The sequence below is a fragment of the Lonchura striata genome, chromosome 4 (assembly GCF_050655825.1).
Source record: "Lonchura striata isolate lonStrDom1 chromosome 4, ASM5065582v1, whole genome shotgun sequence".
NCBI classification, from domain to species: domain Eukaryota; kingdom Metazoa; phylum Chordata; class Aves; order Passeriformes; family Estrildidae; genus Lonchura; species Lonchura striata.
The window spans coordinates 75730998-75751358 of NC_140706.1; positions in this window are offsets into that span (position 1 = coordinate 75730998).

The window sequence follows — 20361 nt, forward strand, 5'->3', positions numbered from 1 at the left end:
AGCTGAGCAAAAACAACTGCTTTGGTCCACTGCTCACCTAGCACAATGGGCCTTGACTGCTGCTATCTGCCTGGACCTTCTAAAAATAAAGGCAAAGAACACTGCTGTAACACGGTCACCATTTAGGCTGCTCCTGCAAGTGCAAACAATGACTGACCTGATCATGGCAACACCCTCACCCAGGACTGGGGCTCTCTGCCACTGATTGGAGTTGTCAGCACCTGAAAGGAAGTTAGGACTAGTGTCAAATGGCTGCAGGACAACTTAACAGCACCAAACATGTTATGTCAATCTCCTCATACAATCTAGAGCCCAACTACACCCTGCAAATTACAAATTCCAAGTCCCCAGGACTTGTGCTATTACAGGCTGTGCAGCAGGGCAGAGCAGCTGTGGGAAAAATATGTGCAGACACCCGTGACACAGGACAGGATGTGACAAACCAGGGGACAGGACAGGGAGAGAGAGCTCTTGATGAGAAGAATATCTGCAAGGACCGAGAGACCCAAACAACACAGAGGACACCAGAGACATGTGACAGGACACACATCAGAACTGCTCTGCCCTGCATGCCTCAGCACTAAGATCAAAACAGACACTTTTCACCTTTAGATGGTCTAAGGAGACACTTCTTGGACATCCCCAATTCCAAACTGACTGAAAAACCCCTCCTGGGGAGTCCCAACCTGGCACCTCGCTTATCACGCCTCTCTGTGGGTCATAACCCTCCACTTATCTTGCACATATCTGGGGATGCAAATCCCTGTTGGGTGCAGAAGAACGCCGTCTCCCTGTCTGGTAAGTTCCAGCTGTCACCTCTTGGTCTGCCAAGGGAAAGAAAACTAAACATCAGTGCACAATCTGAACAGCACATCGGCCAAAACCTGGTAAATCTGCTACTCACCATCCTCCTCAGAATGCCCGGGTTCTTGGCCCTCACGCTTTGGGCGTGCTTGGATTCTGACACCGTCATCGCAGGGGACACCTGGGTTAAGGGCAGACAAGGTGACATGGCATTGCTGAAACACCAGTGGAATCTCATTCCTCCCCGACTCACTGCAACACCTTGGCCATTCCTCAGGGCTACCAGGATGGGACCTTGAAATGCAGGATTGGAAGGCTCCATCACAGGGTCCTGTAATGCTTCCAGCGAGATCCAAAGTGCATGAAACCTGGTCCATCAGCCAGTTAGTAACGGAGGTATGCACACTCCGAGTTGATTCCCTAAAGCACACAATCAAGAATGAATGCTTAGAATTGCACCAAAAATTGAGACCTGAGCAAAACCAACTGTTTCTGTCCACTGCTCACCTGGCACACTTGGCCTTAACTGCTGCTACCTGTCTGGACCTCCTAAAAATAAAGGCAAAGAACACTGCTGTAACACAGTCACCATTTAGGCTGCCCCTGCAAATGCAAACAATGACTGACCTGATCATGGGAAAATCCTCACACAAGACTGGGGCTCTCTGCCACTGATTGGAGTTGTCAGCAACTTGAAAGGAAGTTAGGACTAGTGTCAAATGGCTGCAGGACAAATTAGCATCACAAAACATATTAAGGCAATCTCCTGATACAATCTAGAGCCCAACTACACCCTGCATTACAAATTTCAAGTCCCCAGGACTTGTGCTATTACAGGCTATGCAGAAGACAGAGCAGTTGTGGGACAAATACGTGCAGACACCCGTGACACAGGACAGGGAGAGAGAGCTTTTGAGGAGAAGAAAGGACCGAGAGACCCAAAGAACACAGAGTGCACCAGAGACAAGTGGCGGGACACACACCAGAACTGCCCTGCCCTGAGCACCTCAGCACTGTGATCAAAACAGACACTTTCCCTTTAGGTGGCCTTAGGAGACACTTCTTAGATATCCCCATCTCCAAAACTGACTCAAAAACCCCTCCTGGGGAGTCCCAACCCGGCACCTCTCTTCCATCCCCTCTGTGGGTGGTAGCCCTCCACTTATCTTGCACATATCTGGGGACACAAATCCCCATCAGGTGCAGAATGAGGCCTCCTGCCTGTCTGGGAAATTCCAGTTGTCACCAGGTTGTTATCTCTTGCTCTGCCAAGAGAAAGAAAACCAAATGTCAGTGCACTACCTTAACAGCACATGGGCCAGAACCTGACAATTCTGCTACTCACCGTCTCCCAAGAAGTATCGGGCCACACACCTCAGGCGTGCTTGGATTCTGACACCGTCATCTCAAGGCACACCTAGGTTAAGGGCAGACAAGGTGACATGGCACTGCTGCAACTTAAGTGTACCCTCGCTCCTCTTCCCTGCCTCACCACAACTCCTTGCCCATTCCTGTGGGTTACCAGGAGGGGACCTTGAAATGCAAAATTGGAAGGCTCTGTCACAGGGTCCTGTAATGCTTCTGGCAAGACCACACGTGCATGAAACCCGGTCCATCAGCCAGGTGGAGACAGAGGTATGAGTACTCTGAGTGGATTCCCTAAAGCACACAAACAACAGTGGATGCTTATAGTTCCACAAAAAATAAAAGCTGAGCAAAAACAACTGCTTTGGTCCACTGCTCACCTAGCACAATGGGCCTTGACTGCTGCTATCTGCCTGGACCTTCTAAAAATAAAGGCAAAGAACACTGCTGTAACACGGTCACCCTTTAGGCTGCTCCTGCAAGTGCAAACAATGACTGACCTGATCATGGCAACACCCTCACCCAGGACTGGGGCTCTCTGCCACTGATTGGAGTTGTCAGCACCTGAAAGGAAGTTAGGACTAGTGTCAAATGGCTGCAGGACAACTTAACAGCACCAAACATGTTATGTCAATCTCCCCATATAATCCAGAGCCCAACTACACCCTGCATTACAAATTTCAAGTCCCCAGGACTTGTGCTATTACAGGCTATGCAGCAGGGCAGAGCAGTTGTGGGACAGATACGTGCAGACACCCATGACACAGGACAGGGAGAGAGAGCTTTTGAGGAGAAGAAAGGACCGAGAGACCCAAAGAACACAGAGTGCACCAGAGACAAGTGACAGGACACACACCAGAACTGCTCTGCCCTGAGCACCTCAGCACTGTGATCAAAACAGACACTTTTTGCCTTTAGATGGCCTTAGGAGATGCTTCTTGCACATCCCCACTCCCAAAGCTCATTCATAAGGCCCTCCCAGCACCCCACTTTCACCCCCACTGTGGGCCTTAGCCCTCCACTTATCTCTCTGGCATCTGGGGATGAGAATCCATGTCGCGTGCCAATGGAGGCTGCCTCGCCTGCGGGGAATGTCCTATGGTCACCGGGCTGTGGTCCCGTGCTCAGCTACAATCGAGAACACCAAACATCACTGTACGATCTCAGCCGCACAGCAGCCACAACTCAGCAATTCTGCTGCTCACCATTATTCTCCTGAGAACGCCGGGCTCCTCGGGCCGCACGCTTCGCCCACGCCCTCCTGGCAGGGTCTGCCTGGCTGAAGAGCAGGTGAGGTGAGGTGGCGTTCCCAAAACTCGAGTGGACCCTGGTCCCCCTCACTAGTAGTTCCCCCACTTACAGCAACTCCTCGGCCGCTCCTGAGGCTCCCTGGTGCCACCTTCTAGTGACAAAGATCAAGGCTTCGTCGTAGAGCCGTGTGCCGCTCCCCAAATTCCCAGGAGAGCGAAGGAGCGGCTCTGCGGCCGCTTGCAGGGGGGACTCGCTGGTACACGAGTGGACTGCCTAACACACACAAACATGAATGGATACTGAGAGTTGCAGCAGAGACACTACAGCTGCAGGCACACAAATCCATAAATAAATAAACTAATGAAATGCAAAAATTCTACCAAAATATTAATTTTATTTACCCAGTATCCAAATTGCCAAATAGATTAACAGAGACACCCTGTCCTATCCCCTCAATTACACCTCTAAAATCTATGCCAAACAAATCCTGAAAACTAAGAAAACCCTGCCTGTATTGAAATAAAAACAAAAAAAAGTCTTGTAAACGTTATAAATTCGTTAACCTAACACATCAGAACCATAAAAATATTAAACCTTTATGAACACCAGTATGCACTACCCTCGTTTCAACGTATAAAAGTAAAGCTATCCCTACTACTACCTAACACAAATATCACAAAATATAGCAGTAAGAAAAGAAAAAAAAAATAATCCTCACTATAACTAGAATATAAATTTTTTATTTTAAGCCAAAAAAATTCATACATTCTAAATAGGAACTTCCTCAAAATCAAGTATTTCAATAAACCCAAAAAACTCTAACATATTTCAAATAACTACAAAAAGGCTAAAAAACATAAAACAATCAAGCAACCCACCACAACTATCTAAAACTATCTACAATAAACCTTCTTTAAAAAAACCCAACAAATACTCCTTACCACCTCAACAATACATCACCAGCGACACCAAACAACTCAAAATACTCTAACTCCCATCCAAAAAATGCCCTATCAACTGAAACACTAAAACTCATCTAAAACACCCGCTTACCCTTCAATAACCTCCTCTAACTTACACACAAATCTAAAACCAATAAGAATTAACTATAAACTATCATACCTTAAAGAACTCCACCATTAAACACTACCGTACCAGACTTACTATAAATCAAAAACCCCAAAAAAACACACCACTGTTAACATCACCAAAACATTTTTCTCTATTCCTCTAACAACCAAATACAAACCTTGATTTACCTTCACTTGAAAAACATACAATACATCTACAACCAACTGCCCCAAAAATAAGAACACAGTCCTACCATCCAGCATAAATTCATCCAAATGAAACTTAAAAAAATAAAGCTCCAAAACATCTGTAATAATCCAGCAACATTAGATGAAAAGTATAACAAAAATACTTTTAAAATCATCCAAATTCTTCTAAAAGACTATTACACCACAAAAAAAAAAAAAAAAAAAAAAGCAAAATCAAAAAGCATCAAAGTCCCACCAATTTCATCAAAAACAGCCAGAATGGCTCCACGAGCCAACAAAAAAAAACCCCAACCTACAAGAAAATGCCAAACCACCTCAGAAACAAACAATAAAACACAGCCCCTCTTACCATGGTATTATTTTAGTACTATGATTAAAATACACATTCTATACAAAAATGTCCTCTACCCTGCCATCAATGCCACATAAAGCAAATAAATTAACTGTTATCATACAGGACATCCATATAAAAAAATCTCAATCACCCTAAAACCTTAAAAATAATTAAAAATTAACCCCAAAATGAAAACTTTAACAAAAGAAACCCAAAAACAAACAACAGAGACTAAAAATACACCACCATAGAACTAACTACCAGCAAAAACAACCCCACACTACACTCTTTTCACTAACAGTTGTCAGTGAGACACATCACAAAAATGAAACAAAAATAAAAATCCCTAGAGAAAATCCCTAGCCCTAGAGAAACCCACAAAACAAATCACAAAACCCACTAGAAAAAGAAGTCCAACCAACTTACTAAACTTCAAACCATACAACAGACCCTGAAAGCTGCTAAAAATTAAAACCGTACCTCTACACTAACTCAAAGAGTAACCAGTATTCTGCTAAGTTAGCTTTAAAAATCAAAGTAATAAAGGAGATTAACAAAAACCTAAACCACTAGACAATAAAAAGAGAAGCACCCACATAAATAACTACCTAAAAAAATCCACTGTATAAATACACAAGTTCCTAAAAAAAAACACTAATAAAAAGCAACCAACAAATACATCAAACTGAAACAAAAACCCAAATAAATACAGTAACAACAACAAAAAATTATTCCTAACTCAATAAACCCATAATGCCTCAAACCATCAAAATACAAATACCACAGCAGAGCTTCACAGGGGGAGCGGCCGCCCATTCTCTTCCCTCTCGCAGCCCAGCACGGCACCGCTCGGGGTGCCGCGGCGAGGGGAGTGCCTGCCGCGTCACAACAAGAAATAAACACGTCACCAAAAGAGAAATGTAACCACAAACAATAAGTCCCAAATTACCGGTAACAATAAAACGTCCAGAACAATTAAACAAACCAAATGAATAAAACCTCTATCGGAAAATTTAAAAAATGCAATTACCAAGATTAAAAAAAAACCTCACTAATTCACTACAGCACACTACCTCAAGCCCACCAAAACTAACACTACATACTCATGCTAATAAAAGCCACCACAACCTAATTAAAAACCAACCCTGTACTTCAGGCTACGACCCATAAAAATCAGTGTAAAACCTTAAAAAAACATATCCTTTAAGAAGATAACTACAATCATTTTCACAATATGAAAATAATCAAAACAAAACAAACATCCAACATATCGCACCAAAAAAAAAAAAAAATCCAACAACAAACTCAATCCAATAAAACCCTTGTCACAGCACCTGAACCAAGAACCGTAACAACCAACAAGTACACCGTGACCGTTCTCATACACCAACTACGAACAAAAGAAAACGACCCAAAAAATTCCTCAGGAGCGCCTCAAAACCAGCGCAGCGAGGGAGGCTGGAAGATGCGGAGCCGCGCTCCCGGCCCCGGGCGCAGCGCGGCTCCGGCAGGAAAGCGGCTCCTCCGGCAGGCAGAGGCGGCGCCGCGCCGGCAGACCCCCGCCCGCTGCCCCCGGCCCGGCGGGGCCGGCACCGGGCCCGGGGGGCCCCGGCGGCGCCCGAGCCCCGCGCCCGGAGCGGACGGAGCGGCGGCACCGGCCGGCACCGGCCCCGCCCGCGCCGCCTCCCCCGCCCGCCGGCCCGGCCAAAGCTCCGCTCGGCTCCGCACGGCTCGCACCGGCGCGGCTCCGGCGGGCCCGCGGCAGCCCAGCCGCGCCCAGCTCCCCTTCCGCCCCGGCCAGCCCCGGCACTGCCGGCAGGGCTCCGCGCCGCACCCTTCGCTGCCGGGCCGGGGGCAGAAGAAGCGCCCCGAATGCAGCGGCACAGCCCGACCCCCGCCCTGCCAGCGCTGCCACGGCTGCAGCTCCCTTCCTCTGCAGCCCCGACTCTGACGCCACGCTCCGGCGCTCACCTCACCCCAACAAGGGAAAAGAAACGTAGGCTTCCCTTCAATCGCGTCCTCTAGAAGAGAAGAAAAGAAGCGCCTTGCCTCAAACCATGGCAAAAGGGGGCTTTTTACCTCAGTCCAAACCCCTTAAAAGGGGGGACAACAGGACTGCCCCCTCCAATTCAACCTCAGGATGACGAAATCTCAAAGGGAAAGGGGAAAAATCCCCGCTACAAAGGCGCACCGGCTCACCTCCTTGGCTGCTGCTTCTCGACACAAAGATTTATCCCTCGGCCCCTCCTTTGAGCAATGCTCCACGTATCCAGGTGGGGATCCAGGTGATCCCCCAGACCCTGTCCGAAGCGCCCACCGTCCTTCCAGGAGACAGCCGCGGGAACCCCCAAAAACTCCTCTCCTCCAGCAGCTCCGTGCAAAAGAGATGTGAGGAAAACCCCCTAAATCAGCCACCGAAGGAGCCGCCCCCTCCTCATCATCCTCACAGCTCACACCTGCCGCTGTTGCCACTCTCCAACAGCGTCTCTCCATCTCCAGCACGCATCCCAGTTCTCACAGACACAGATCCAACAGAAATCTACTACGGGTGTCCGATTTCCTTAATCCATCTGGTTACACAATTAAAAAATATATATATACCAAACATCCTGATCCAGTCTCAGTCACAAGCCCAGCCCCAGCATCCATGTCAGAGGCATAAAAGGGATGTGGCAGCAAGAACCCCACAGTCCCTGTGCCAGCCCTTCGGATCCTATGGAGTGTGCAGCCCCCTTTCGCAGCCCTGCAGTGATTACAGCAGCCGCCCTACAAATCCCCTTTCCCAGCCCCAGTGATTTCAGCTCTTCACCCACAAGCTTTATTTCACTGCCATCTCTTCCGTTTCACTTCCTCCTCAACACCTTCCCAGCAGTGCTACGTAACACTGCTTCTGGCTCTCAGGGCAGGATCTTTGCTTTTGCTTTAGCTCTGTATGGTTTCAGTTCAGCTCTTGAGCCCATATTCCTGCCCCATCCTAACCATCCCTCCCCCAGTAACTGCTCTACACTCTCTATCAGAGCCCTTGAAGCAATTTCAGCTCCAGCCATGCAATTCCCATCCCAGCTCCATATTCCCTATCCCAGCTGCACAGGGGTTTTACCCCGAACCCTACCACATTTCTGTGTCCTCCGGCTCTGCTGCCTCAGCTCCAGCTCCTCAGCTTCCTACTGCCTGCATCTAAAAGCTGCTCCTGCTTCTCACTGCTGCTTGGAGCTGTTGATAAGGGCAGAAATCAGTTACTGTCATAATGTCAATGCCTCTTGCAGCTATCCCACCCACCCTAATGGGATCCCAACTTTAGGGACCCCTGAGCCCTGAAGCCAAACATCTACCTTCCCCCACAGCCTGGGTTTCAGCCGAGCACCTCCCCAAAGGCCCCCTCACCTCCCCCAGGCAGCCCCAGGGGCTGGGAATAGCCACCGGGCCCCTGCTCCCACATCCCAATAGGTGCCCTTGTGCTGCTGCGTGGGCCCTGGAACCCTCCGAGCCCCCACATCCTCAGCCTCTGCTTGGTACCACGGGGCAGGAGCTGGGAACCCCCAGGCATCTCCTGCAGGCCCTGCACTGCGGCTCCATGCCCCTCTCCCAGGGCATTTATCCAACTCCAGCCCCAGCATTTCCACTGCTCCACATTGTTTCGGGCTTGACTCGTGCCAAAGTCCTTATTCCACACCCTGAGCCTTTATGTCTCCGGTGACCTCACAACCCGTGATTCAGCCCCAGCCGCACAACCCTTACTAAATCAAAATCGGAAAAACAAAACAAACAGAAACAAATTAAACTTAATAAAACGAACAAAACAATGAAGTAATGCAATATAGATAAAATTATTAAGTAAAATCAAAATCAAATAGTAAGAAAGCAAACAACCGGCTTTATTCCCAGTATTCTCAATGTTACTTTAAATCCAGAAAGCGCGAAAGGGCTACTCCCCAGTGACAGCAGCCGGTCCCCCCTGCGCCACGCCAGGCCCCGCACCAGCCTCTGGCCGCCCGAGCCGGGCAGGGCGCGGCGCAAACAACTGGACACCGCCGGCCCCCGGACGCCGCCGCAGGCAGACGCGGGAGTCGCGTGCGTGCTCACCAGCGCTCCTCGGATCGGCAGCCGCGGGGGACCCGTCCCGGCGCAGCGGCGCTCCTCCTCGGAACGCGCTTCCGCAGCTCCCGTCGCCTCCAGCCCCGCCGCCGAACTGACGCCCCCACCTCCCCCACGCACGCTACTTATGCCTCAGAGCCGGGCCAGCCAGCCAATCACAACCCGAGGCAGCGCCGGCCCCACCAATCCGAGCCCGCCCATTCCCGCCGCGCTCGGCTCGCGACCACCCCGCGCTCCCCTCACGCGCCGCTCCCGCCGCCGCCATTGCAGGGGCCGGGTCCGCCCGCTCCCCGCCGTCAGCCCGTTTCCCTGGGAGAAATCCCGGCCGGCGCCTGACGGGGAGCTCCCGCCCGCCCTTCCCGGCCCCAGCGCCTGCCGAGGTTGCGGCAGCAGGGATAGCGCTCCGCCGGCTCCCAAAGCGGCGCCGGGAGCGGCGCCTCAAGCGCACGGGGGAGCGGGGCCAGGCTGAGGAGTCGGGCCGCGACTGAGCGGGCCGAAATCGCAGGAACCGCGCCCGGATTGGAAGGGCGGCCGGGATTGGACAGGGCGGAGAAAGGCGGGCCGGGATTGGCGGGGCTCGGGAGCTGCGCGGCCGGGCCCGTGGCAGCATGGGGCGGAGCCCGCGCTGCTCGAAGGGCCCGCGGGCGCCCCGGGTCCCGCTCGGAGACCCCCTGTCCCCTTCTCGGCCCGTGCTCGTGCCCGGCTCCCGGCGAAAAGGGCCCCGCAGAGCCCGAACTGCAGCCGCCCGTCGGCACTCGGGGCAGGGGAGAGGCGCAGCCCGGCATTGGTTCCGGGCGGCAAAGGCGGACTCCGCGCTAGCAGCTCGGATCGGGGAGCGGCGGCGACGCGGCGGGGAGGCGGCTCGGTGGCGGGGAGTGGGGAGGGCGCGCAAAAACAGTGAAGTGCCCGCGTCCCCCTGCCCGCCCTCCGCCTGTTGCGAGCCCGCTGCTCACCCTCTTTCTCCCGACACAGTCGTCGGATGCTATAGAGGGGACAATAATATTGACGTTCACATTCATAGATCAGCTTTTTGCAGCACAAGTATTTCGATATGGTACAACTTACTTTTAACTGCTTTGTATAGTATAATTTTTATAATAAAACCCCTACCTACTACCAAATAGAAAATAAAAATCCCCTTTATTCTAAACTATATTTAATTATTTCTATATTTCTATTTTTGATTTTTACAAGTACTTATCTATCACAACATATTGAGGTACTATATTTCGATATATAATATTTATGACACGTAATGTGTTATAATAAGACACATACAGTAAAATACGCATTACGTACTGTATTGATTCCTATTGTTTTGTAGTATTCATATATCCACACATATTAATTATACATTTCTAGATGGATATTTATATTATATAAACATATAAAATACTCTACAGCAAACAATATAATACCTAATAGTAATGGATAGCATTATTTATGTTACATGTTTAATTTATATGTTTGCCGTTTATATTTAAAATTGAAGTTTTATATTCCCATTTTCATGTTTATACATTTGTTTTGTTTCATTAGAGTTCTAGTTAAAACACTGCAGTTATAATCTAATTCCTAAAAATAAAATGCCAAAACAAACAGCATCAAATTCCCACCAGTACCGTCCAAAAAATTCAGAAAGGCTCCACCAGCCAGCCAACTACCAGCAAAAAAACCCGCACTACACTCCTTTTAATAGCAGCTCTTATCACGTCACAAAAACGAAACAAATATTTTTAAAAAGACAGATAGAAACCCACACAGCAAATCACAAAAACCACTAAAAAGAAAAGATAAGAGCGGGTGGGTGGCGAATGAGGGGAGGGGGTCACGCTGGGTGCCGTCCCGCAGAGGGACCCAAAGCTGCCCCAAAATTCCCAGGGAGGGGTGTGTGTAGAATACCAAAACCTGGCAAGTGTTTCGTTTTTATAGCTATTGGTAAAGAACAGGAATCTATGGCTAAACTCATTTGGAAAGAAGCCCTCTCTCTATCCACTCATTTGTACCCACGAATGTAGGAAACTCTGACTGGGGACGGGCAGTAGTTTTGAAAATCATGCCCTAGCGTTTTTTTCTAGGAACGAACCAAGCGAGTGCCCTGAAACCAGCGGAGCAAGGGGCTGAAGGGAACAGAAAGGGCTCCCGGCACCTTTTGCCTCCGTTCTCAGCTATTCCCCAAAACGTGTCGCAGTCCTGGAAGAGGCGTTTGCCATGCAGCCTGCCAAAATAAAGACCTGTCAAATCCTAGCTCTGCCTTTTGTTTAACGTGTTCTTACTTCCTATTTATGTCATCACAGAAAGCAAGGAAGGAAGAAATGTGACTGGTTCCCACTATTGCTCCGTGCAGGCATTTTTAAAGGCTGCTGTACTTCTATCCTCTTTTTCCCCTCCAAGCTTGACTTTTCCCCTCCTTTTTCGAGGTCTGCTGCTTTGGGTGTCCCAAGGAGGGCTGAGTTCCTCGGCAGGGGTCTTAGGAATTGGTGCTGATTCTGCTTTTTGCGAAGGTGTATCAAAGTGTGCCAGCAAAAGGACTGTTTTCTCCAGGGGAAAGCTTTCTCTCAATGACCATCAATGCATGTACGTGCTTTAATCGTGTACCCAGATGGATTAAGAAAAGACAACACCCGTAGCAGATTTCCAATGGATCAGTGTCTGTGAGAAGTGGGCTGTGTGCTGGAGATGGAGAGACGCTGTTGGAGGGTGGCAACAGCGGCAGGTGTGAGCTGATGTGAGGATGATGAGGGCTCAGAGCAGCCCCAGGTGTGAGCTGTGAGGATGAGGAGGAGGGGCGGCTCCTGCCGGGGGGAGGTTATTTTAGGGCGAGGGTTTGTCTTTGCTGGCTTTTGCACGGAGCTGCTGGAGGAGAGGAGTTTTTGGGGGGCTCCCGGGGCTGTCTCCTGGAAGGACGGTGGGCGCTTCGGACAGGGTCCGGGGAATCCCCTGGATACACACTTGGGCACGTGAAGCATTGCTCAAAGGAGGAGCTGAGGGACAAACCTTTGTGCCGAGAAGCAGCAGCCGAGCAGGTGAGCCGGTGCGCTTTTATAACGGGGACTTTTCCCCTTTCCCTTTGAAATTTCGTCATCCTGAGGTTGAATTGGAGGGGGCAGTCCTGTTGTCCCCCCTTTTAAGGGGTTTGGACTGAGGTAAAAAGCCCCCTTTTGCCATCGTTTGAGGAAAGGTGCTTCTTTTCTTCTCTTCTAGAGGACGCGATTGAAGGGAAGCCTACGTTTCTTTTCCCTTGTTGGGGTGAGGTGAGCGCCGGAGCGTGGCGTCAGAGTCGGGGCTGCAGAGGAAGGGAGCTGCAGCCGTGGCAGCGCTGGCAGGGCGGGGGTCGGGCTGTGCCGCTGCATTCGGGGCGCTTCTTCTGCCCCCGGCCCGGCAGCGAAGGGTGCGGCGCGGAGCCCTGCCGGCAGTGCCGGGGCTGGCCGGGGCGGAAGGGGAGCTGGGCGCGGCTGGGCTGCCGCGGGCCCGCCGGAGCCGCGCCGGTGCGAGCCGTGCGGAGCCGAGCGGAGCTTTGGCCGGGCCGGCGGGCGGGGGAGGCGGCGCGGGCGGGGCCGGTGCCGGCCGGTGCCGCCGCTCCGTCCGCTCCGGGCGCGGGGCTCGGGCGCCGCCGGGGCCCCCCGGGCCCGGTGCCGGCCCCGCCGGGCCGGGGGCAGCGGGCGGGGGTCTGCCGGCGCGGCGCCGCCTCTGCCTGCCGGAGGAGCCGCTTTCCTGCCGGAGCCGCGCTGCGCCCGGGGCCGGGAGCGCGGCTCCGCATCTTCCAGCCTCCCTCGCTGCGGTGGCTTTGAGGTGCTCCTGAGGAGCTCCTGGGATCGGTGGCTTTTGATCGGCGTCGCTGTAGGAGAAGGGCCCCGGGCGCTTCTTGGTTGTTACGGTTCTTGCTTCGGCTGCTCATGGCAAGGTTTTTGTTTTTGGGTTGAGTGTTGTTGTTGGATTTATTTTTGATCGGTTCTTAGGTTTTTTAAGGATGCGTTTCTAAAGGTTTACACTGGTTTTTATGGGTCGGAGCATGGAGTAGAGGGTCGTTTTTCAATTCGGTTGTGGAGGCTTTTATTAGCGCGAGGGCGTAGTATTTGTTTTGCTGGGCTTGAGGGAGTGCCCTGGAGTTAATCGGTGAGGTTTTTTTTAATATTGATGAATGCATTCTTGTTTATTACACTATAGGGGTTTCATTCGTTTGGCTTATTTGATTGCCGTGTATGTTTCATTGTTGCAGAGAACTTGGGAGATATTGTTTGTGGTTACATATCTCTTTTGGCGACGTGTTTCTTTCTAGGTGGTATTTGTGTTTTGATGGTTTGAGGCAATTTTTGTTTCTTGAGTTAGGAATACTTATTTTGTTGTTGTTAATTTAATTTTTTTTTGTTGTTGTTTGATGTGTTTGGTTGTTGTTTTTATTGGTTTTATTTTCGGGAGCATGGGCATTTCCATGGTGGATCTCTTTAGGTGTTTATTTTATTTGGGGGGTGAATTTTTTGTTTCTTCGTGGTTCCCATATTTTTATATCTGTAATTATTTGGTGGGTTTTTTTAGTTAATTTTATAGAGCATTGGGTTCTCTTTATGAGTTAAAGTAGTGGTAGAGTTTTGGTTATTATTTTTTTTAGAATCGTTGGGAGTCTCTTGTATGGTTTGGAGTATGGTAAGTTAGTTGGCTTTTTTTTTTTTCCTTTAGAGTGGTTTTTGTGATTTGCTGTGTGGGTGTCTATAGGGTTTTTAAAATGTTTGTTTCGTTTTTGTGACGTGATAAGAGCTGCTAGTGAAAGGAGTGTAGTGCGGGTTTTTTTTTGCTGGTAGTTGTTTGGCTGGTGGAGCCTTTCTGAATTTTTTGGACGGTACTGGTGGGAATTTGATGCTGTTTGTTTTGGCATTTTATTTTTAGGAATTCGATTATAACTGCAGTGTTTTAACTATAACTCTAATGAAATAGAACACATGCATAAACATGATAATGGGAATATGAAACTTCAATTTTAAATGTAAATGGAAAACATATACATTAAACATGTAACATAAATAATGCTGTCCATTACAATTAGGTATAACCTTGTTTGATATGGAGTATTTTATATGTTTATATGCATATAAATATCGATTATAAACATAAATGTCCATACAGAAATGTATAATTAATACATGTGGATATATGAATATTACAAAACAATAGGAATCAATACAGTACCTAATGCGTATTTTACTGTATGTGTCTTATTATAACGCATTTCATGTCATAAATACTGTATATCGAAATATAGTACCTCAATATGTTGTGATAGAATAGATGAGTACTTGTAAAAATCAAAAATAGAAGTATAGAAATATTTAAATATAATTTAGAATAAAGGGGATTTTTATTTTCGATTTGGTAGTAGGTAGGGGTTTTATTATTAAAATTATGACTAGAAATAAAATAAAATTAGAAGTCTTTGTATAGAAATATATCCTAAATACGTTAAGATCTATATGAAAATTTAAAGGTAAGTAAATATAAGTATTAGCAGTGTGTACAAAATAGAATTTAAAAAATAATTTATCTATCTCGCTACCTTATTATATATATATATAAAATATATTTATAAATACATCTATATAAAGTAGAAGTTCAAATGTGACTATAATGATGAAAAAAATATAAAAATATTCGAAAATCGTTTAAAAAAAGGGCTTTTTTTGTTTTTATTTGGTTGGAGGCAGGGCTTTAATGGAAAAGATATGAATATACATTTTAGTTTGATATCATTCTAAATATGGAAATATATAATCAATGTCTACAGGTGTATATATAAAAACATAAAAGTGAAATAAAAATTAGAATAGGAATAAATGTTAAGAAATTTAAAAAATACGATTATACGTCAATATCCATTACCAATCCGACTGTGAGTATAAATCTGAAAAATATAAAACCAAGCCTTGTTGAAATGCAGTTTAGGAGGAAAGCTTTTTTCTTTCGGTTCCTGTCGGGTCGCAGGCAGGCTTTTTGTTCCGTTCTTTCCCGCGCGGACGCTTTGGGGCGTTCGCTGCCGAGGCCGTGCCGGCGGGGACGGCGCGGTGCTGCCGCCGTGTGGGCAGAGAGCGGTACTGCAGCCCGCGGCCGCCATCTTGGGAGTGGCGTGGAGCGGCCTCGCTTGACCTTCTCGAGAGGGCGCGAAAACGAGGACGTTGAAATTCGAGGACCCGTGTCTGTTTTTTACACTGCCTGAATTGCGCGCACCGCCGGCGCCCCCCGACGGGATTTTCCGCGGCGGTTCTGGTGCCGTGCACACGGGCTGTGGGGTCAGCAGCACCGTGAGCGTGCGGGTTTTTGGCGGGAGCCGACAGGCATGGGCGAAAAACGCCTCTCTCCGTCAAGGTCCCCACGGGCCGCCATCGTGTCGCGGACCCTCTGGACAAGTGCTGCCGCCTTGTGGGCACAGGGCGGTACTGCAGCCCCCCAGCCGGAGCCCGGCCGAAGCGGCGGGAGGGGCGAGGGGCGGGAGCGAGCGGCGAGCGGGGCGGTGTCTGTGAGTGAGGGGAGGGCTGGAGGCGGCTCCGCGGGCCGAGGGCGGCCGGGGCCGGTGCCGGCGGGCGGTGGAGGCGCGGTCGCAGCGCTCCCGGGCCGCGGCCGAGCGGCATCGGAGCAGGGCTGCGCCGCCTTTCCCGGCCCCGCGCCCCTCTCCAGACGCCGGGAGCGGCCGCGTGCCGGAAAATGCCGCCGGGGCGGTGGAGCGGGGCCCTGGCTCTGCCCGCCCCTCCTGCCGCCCTCCCTGGAATGGTTCGAGGCGTTATGGGTTTATTGAGGTAGAAACATTTATCTTGTTGTTACTAATTTAAGGGTTTTTTTTTTTGTTGGTGTTTTTTTGTTGTTGTTTGGTTGGTTGGTTTTATCTTCGGTTTTGTTTTGTTTTGGGTTTTTTTGGGGGGGGAATCTAGAAAGATACCTTGTGTTCCTGGAATGTTGCATTCTACCTCTGTTGTTTTCCCAGTTAGTCTGGATCCTCTGCTTACGTTTTTCCCTTCACTTATTAGATTTCATGGATATGCTGGCTGTTCTGATGGAGGGCAGTGATGGCTTAGATCAAGAAGTTGGGTTCTCTTTAAATGAAGATGTGATTATCCAAACAGTTCCCTGCAGTGCTGTTGCCCCTGCTGCATTAGCAGCCAGGAATATGCTGTTGCTTCAGTCTGAAAATGGAACAGGTACTGGGTTTTTTCTTATGTTTTGTGTCATTTCCAGCAATGGAGTGAAAGTAGGAGAAGGAGAAGATTTTAATTGCATTCATCCATACAGATGTCTTTTGTGGACCCATTTGGGCTAGTTGACTAAATCTGGCATAAAAGATAGCACAGAGATTTTAACTGTTGAAAAACTCTGAGCAGGAAGTGTTCCCACAGTGCAAGAATCCTTTGAGTCAGGGTGCTTTAATACTGTAATTCATAAGTTGTCTAGAGGAGGAATAGAAGAAAGTTAAACTAAGCTACCTTTTCAGGAAGAAGAACTAAACCTCATTAGAAGTCTGTATGGACACTCATTCTGCAAATTAAAGGAGCAGGAAGGAAGGCAATTGATGGTGCTTCAATTCTCCATCAGAGGCCTAAGACAAATGTCTCTTAACAGATTTCTTAATTCAGTTAGTGTATTTTCATTTCCCTGAATGACTCCAGGTAGACAAAGGCACAAGGGAATAGTGGGTTTTGAATAGCCCAGGATACTGCAGGTGGAGCTCCTCAGGAGGTGGCACGTGCTTTTTGGCTGTTGCCACAAACCATGGAGCTTTGAGCCATCCCAGGTGCCAGCAGCACCCTGAGCAGTGCTTACCAGCACCTGGCACTGGTAAACATTCCTGGCACAAAGGATTTTCTCTCTGTGGCCGAGCTGTGTCCGTGCAGGTAGCAGGGACAGCCATGCCATGGTCAGGGTTGCTGCTGCAGCACGTCCCATTGTGTCCTGGTAGGATTCGCTGAGCGCTAGTCACAAGAAGAGTGTCTAAAGTGATTTCTAAGAGAAAAGCTGCACGGGGTCAAACACGATCTTTCCTGTGGTTTTTGTAGCCAGATCACCGTCGGTTCCCAGCACTGAACCAGGGCAGGGTGTGCCGTAGCTTGGCTCGTCCCTGAACGGGTGCCACCGTGCCTCTCCCTTCTTTACTGCCCAAAGCTTTGTGTCCAGGCACAAGGGGAGTAGAGAAGCTTCCTGCCAGGAGATTGAGAGGCAGCCCGTGTGCTCATTCTTCTGTTCCATGAGCCTTTCCTGGCAGAGACGGGGCTGCATGGCGCTCCCTGCATTTGCAGCACTGGTACTTGCTGATAGCACAGCTTCTTCTCCCATCCTCTTGCTGGCTGCGAGGTCCTGTTACCTTCCCTCATGTTACCTTCTGGCTCTTTTCATCCCTAACTGAATTTAGTTTTCCCTTGGGAGTGATCCCTGGGCTTCTGGTGCTTGCCCGTTTCTCTCTGCATGCTATATAATTTTATTGTTCTGGGAAGACTTAAGTTTCCGCTTAAGCTAACAGGGTGATCAAAAAAATGTATATAAAATGTCTTAGCTTTGGCCTTCTCTGCCGCAGGTGCACTGAGAAGGGAAAGAATTGTGAAAGGTATGGAGCTGCCTTCTCTGGCATACCACCAAGCCCCCATCCCCAGGCTTCTACTCTCCTGCTCTCTGGTTTCCAGTGCAGAATCAGCTGCCCACGGGTGCAGCGTGGTGACAGTGCACTGGTGGCACAACTGCTCTGTGGTGTATTTCTTCCAGAAATAAAAAGGGCTAATTTCTTGTAATTTGCCAAAGAGAGGGGAATGATGGAATGAGTCTCTTGGAGGCATCTTTTCTCCCGTGGTCAGTAGACACTGTTACTTGCCTTCTGTCAGTAATTTCACAGTCTTACCCTTCATTTTGTTGCAGATGCAGAAGAAACAGCTATGTAACAAGGTGCTATGTGACGCGTGCTGTGAAATTCATTAACTTGCCGCTACCTGATTATTGCAAGCAATGGAAAGGTAAAGAGATAATGGTGTTAGTAGAGCAGGGCTCGGATCACATTATTTGATTTAAACCATTATCTGTTGTGAATCTTCTGTTACCAGTGAGCTACACGGCAGTGGCAGCAAAACTTGTGTAGCACACGGGTACGGTGATGTGCCAGATTGTGCCAGCTGTGTGGGCAGCTCTGCCCAGTGCCCCCAGTTGTGGCTTTGGCATGATCCCCAAGTGGCTGGCCATGGCTGTGCTTTGGCTGAGAATGGCCATCCACCAAGAAGAGGGTGGAAGCTGTGGCAGGTACCCAGAGAGGGAACGTGCTCTTGAGAGTGGCTCCAGAGGCCTCTGGTTTGAAGTCATTAGGCAGAGCCTTGTGCTTTGATGCTTTTCTGATCCACAGTCAAAGCAAAAAGCAAGGGTACTTCCTCTGACAAGAGGAAGAGCCATCATTTAGCCTGGCTGAAATCTGTCAGAAAAGTGCTTTGCAAAATGCGGTTGTACTTGGAGTGGCTATTGCATAAAACAGATGAAATTTTGCTTGAGGAAGAACTCAGAACTGTCAGCTGCTTGTGCTACTGGACACCAGATATCCCTAAGCCTCCTTCATTGCTAGACAAGAGTCTTCTTGCATGAGCACTGCATAAACACAGTGAAGGCATGGTCTCTGCACTACAGATTGTGCAGCCTGATACATGAGAGTAGATGTATCTGGATGGACAAACGGGGAATGGCAAGAAACAAGGAGAGAAATATCACAAAAGTGATTTTATGACTGTTAAAATAATAATATATCAATGACCTGAGTGGTCAGAAGTCCCCTAGAGGCTTCCTTGTTGTCTTGTCGGTTGATTGTTGGGCTCCAAGAAAAAAATACTTCCCTCATTCCTTCTGTATCACTCCTCAGCCTTGTTTAGGTGAAGAGAAGAAAGCCTTGGAACAAGCAGTGAGACATTTCTCTTGTTTCTCCTCTGAACACATGAGAGCAGACGTCCAGGCAGTATGAAGTTAATGCAGGTCTGCTAAAGCCCTTGTGCAGTAAAGATGGAATTGGGCAATAGTTGATGATTGGCTGTACAGTGTGTGCATCTGTCTCTTCTAAGGCTGATGGAGGACTGCAGATCTCCATCCAGAATGTGGCCCACAGTGTAACTGGGAGCATATGCTGTGCCATTGGTGATGCATGTGGCAAGGACTAGTAGCCCATTTGTCTGCAGCTTGTCCCCATATGATTTCTTGCATGCCCCGAGGCAGGGCTGGTCTGTGTTACTCAGGTTCCAGAAGGCTGCGATGCAGTGAGAGTGGCATAACAAGTAGTTCTGACCTGTAAGGGCACTGGTTCCCAAATGCCTCCCAAGCAAGGCTGCTGCTCTCTCTTTGGCTATGCCAAGCAGCACATCTTGCTGCATATGTGGTCACCAGGGTGTGCAGATTGCACTGCACCAAAAGTCTCCGCCACCAGTGTTGGCTGAATAATGTATTTTCACAACAGATATTATTCTGCATCTGCCTTGTGACTTTTAATTTCCGTTTTCTCTGGCAGCTTTTGGGCAATGTTTGTTATCCAGTATGTGCCAGATTATCACCATTGCCTGAGTGTTTCTTTTTGTCAGATTGAGTTTTCCTTTTCTCCAAGGAATTTGCGGCTTTTAAGCAGAAAATAGTTACATTTCTTAGCTGTTTGCCTGTGTGGTTAAAACAGGGCAATGCATGAGGCCAGGACCTCGCTTTGCTTTCAGAACTGATCCTGTCAATGCTTCCTGGCAGTGTTTCCTTTCTCACAGCACCAGGTCAGGACTGTTTCAGCATTTTGCTGGTAGTCAAGGGTGAGTCCAGCCATCCAGGTTGCCCCTGCTGTCCCCATATGGAGGATGCTCCAGCAGACTGAGGTCAGAGTGTGTTATGTGGCCGTGAGCTGAGCCATACACAGTCACTTCTTGTCTCTGGGCAGAGGACTTTGCTCCTCTGTTCCATTAAGTTACCAAGAGTGATCGTAGCTGAAGTTAATTTGTTAAATAATCCAGAAGTTTGCCTTTTCCTCCTTTCTTTCCTGAGTTCAGAAGTTGGTAACCTAAGCACCCAGCCGTGCTGTGCATCCCTTAGTGCTGTGTCTGTTACTGGCAGGGCTTGGGGCTTGGGTCCGGAAGATCTGGTTTGTTTGTTCCCCTGGGTCTGGAGGAATACAGATTTTATTTATTTTGTTTTTTTTTTTTTTTTTCCTTTAAAAGCTATCCAGCAGTTTGTCGGTTGAAGCAGAAGACAATCCTTTGCACCGAT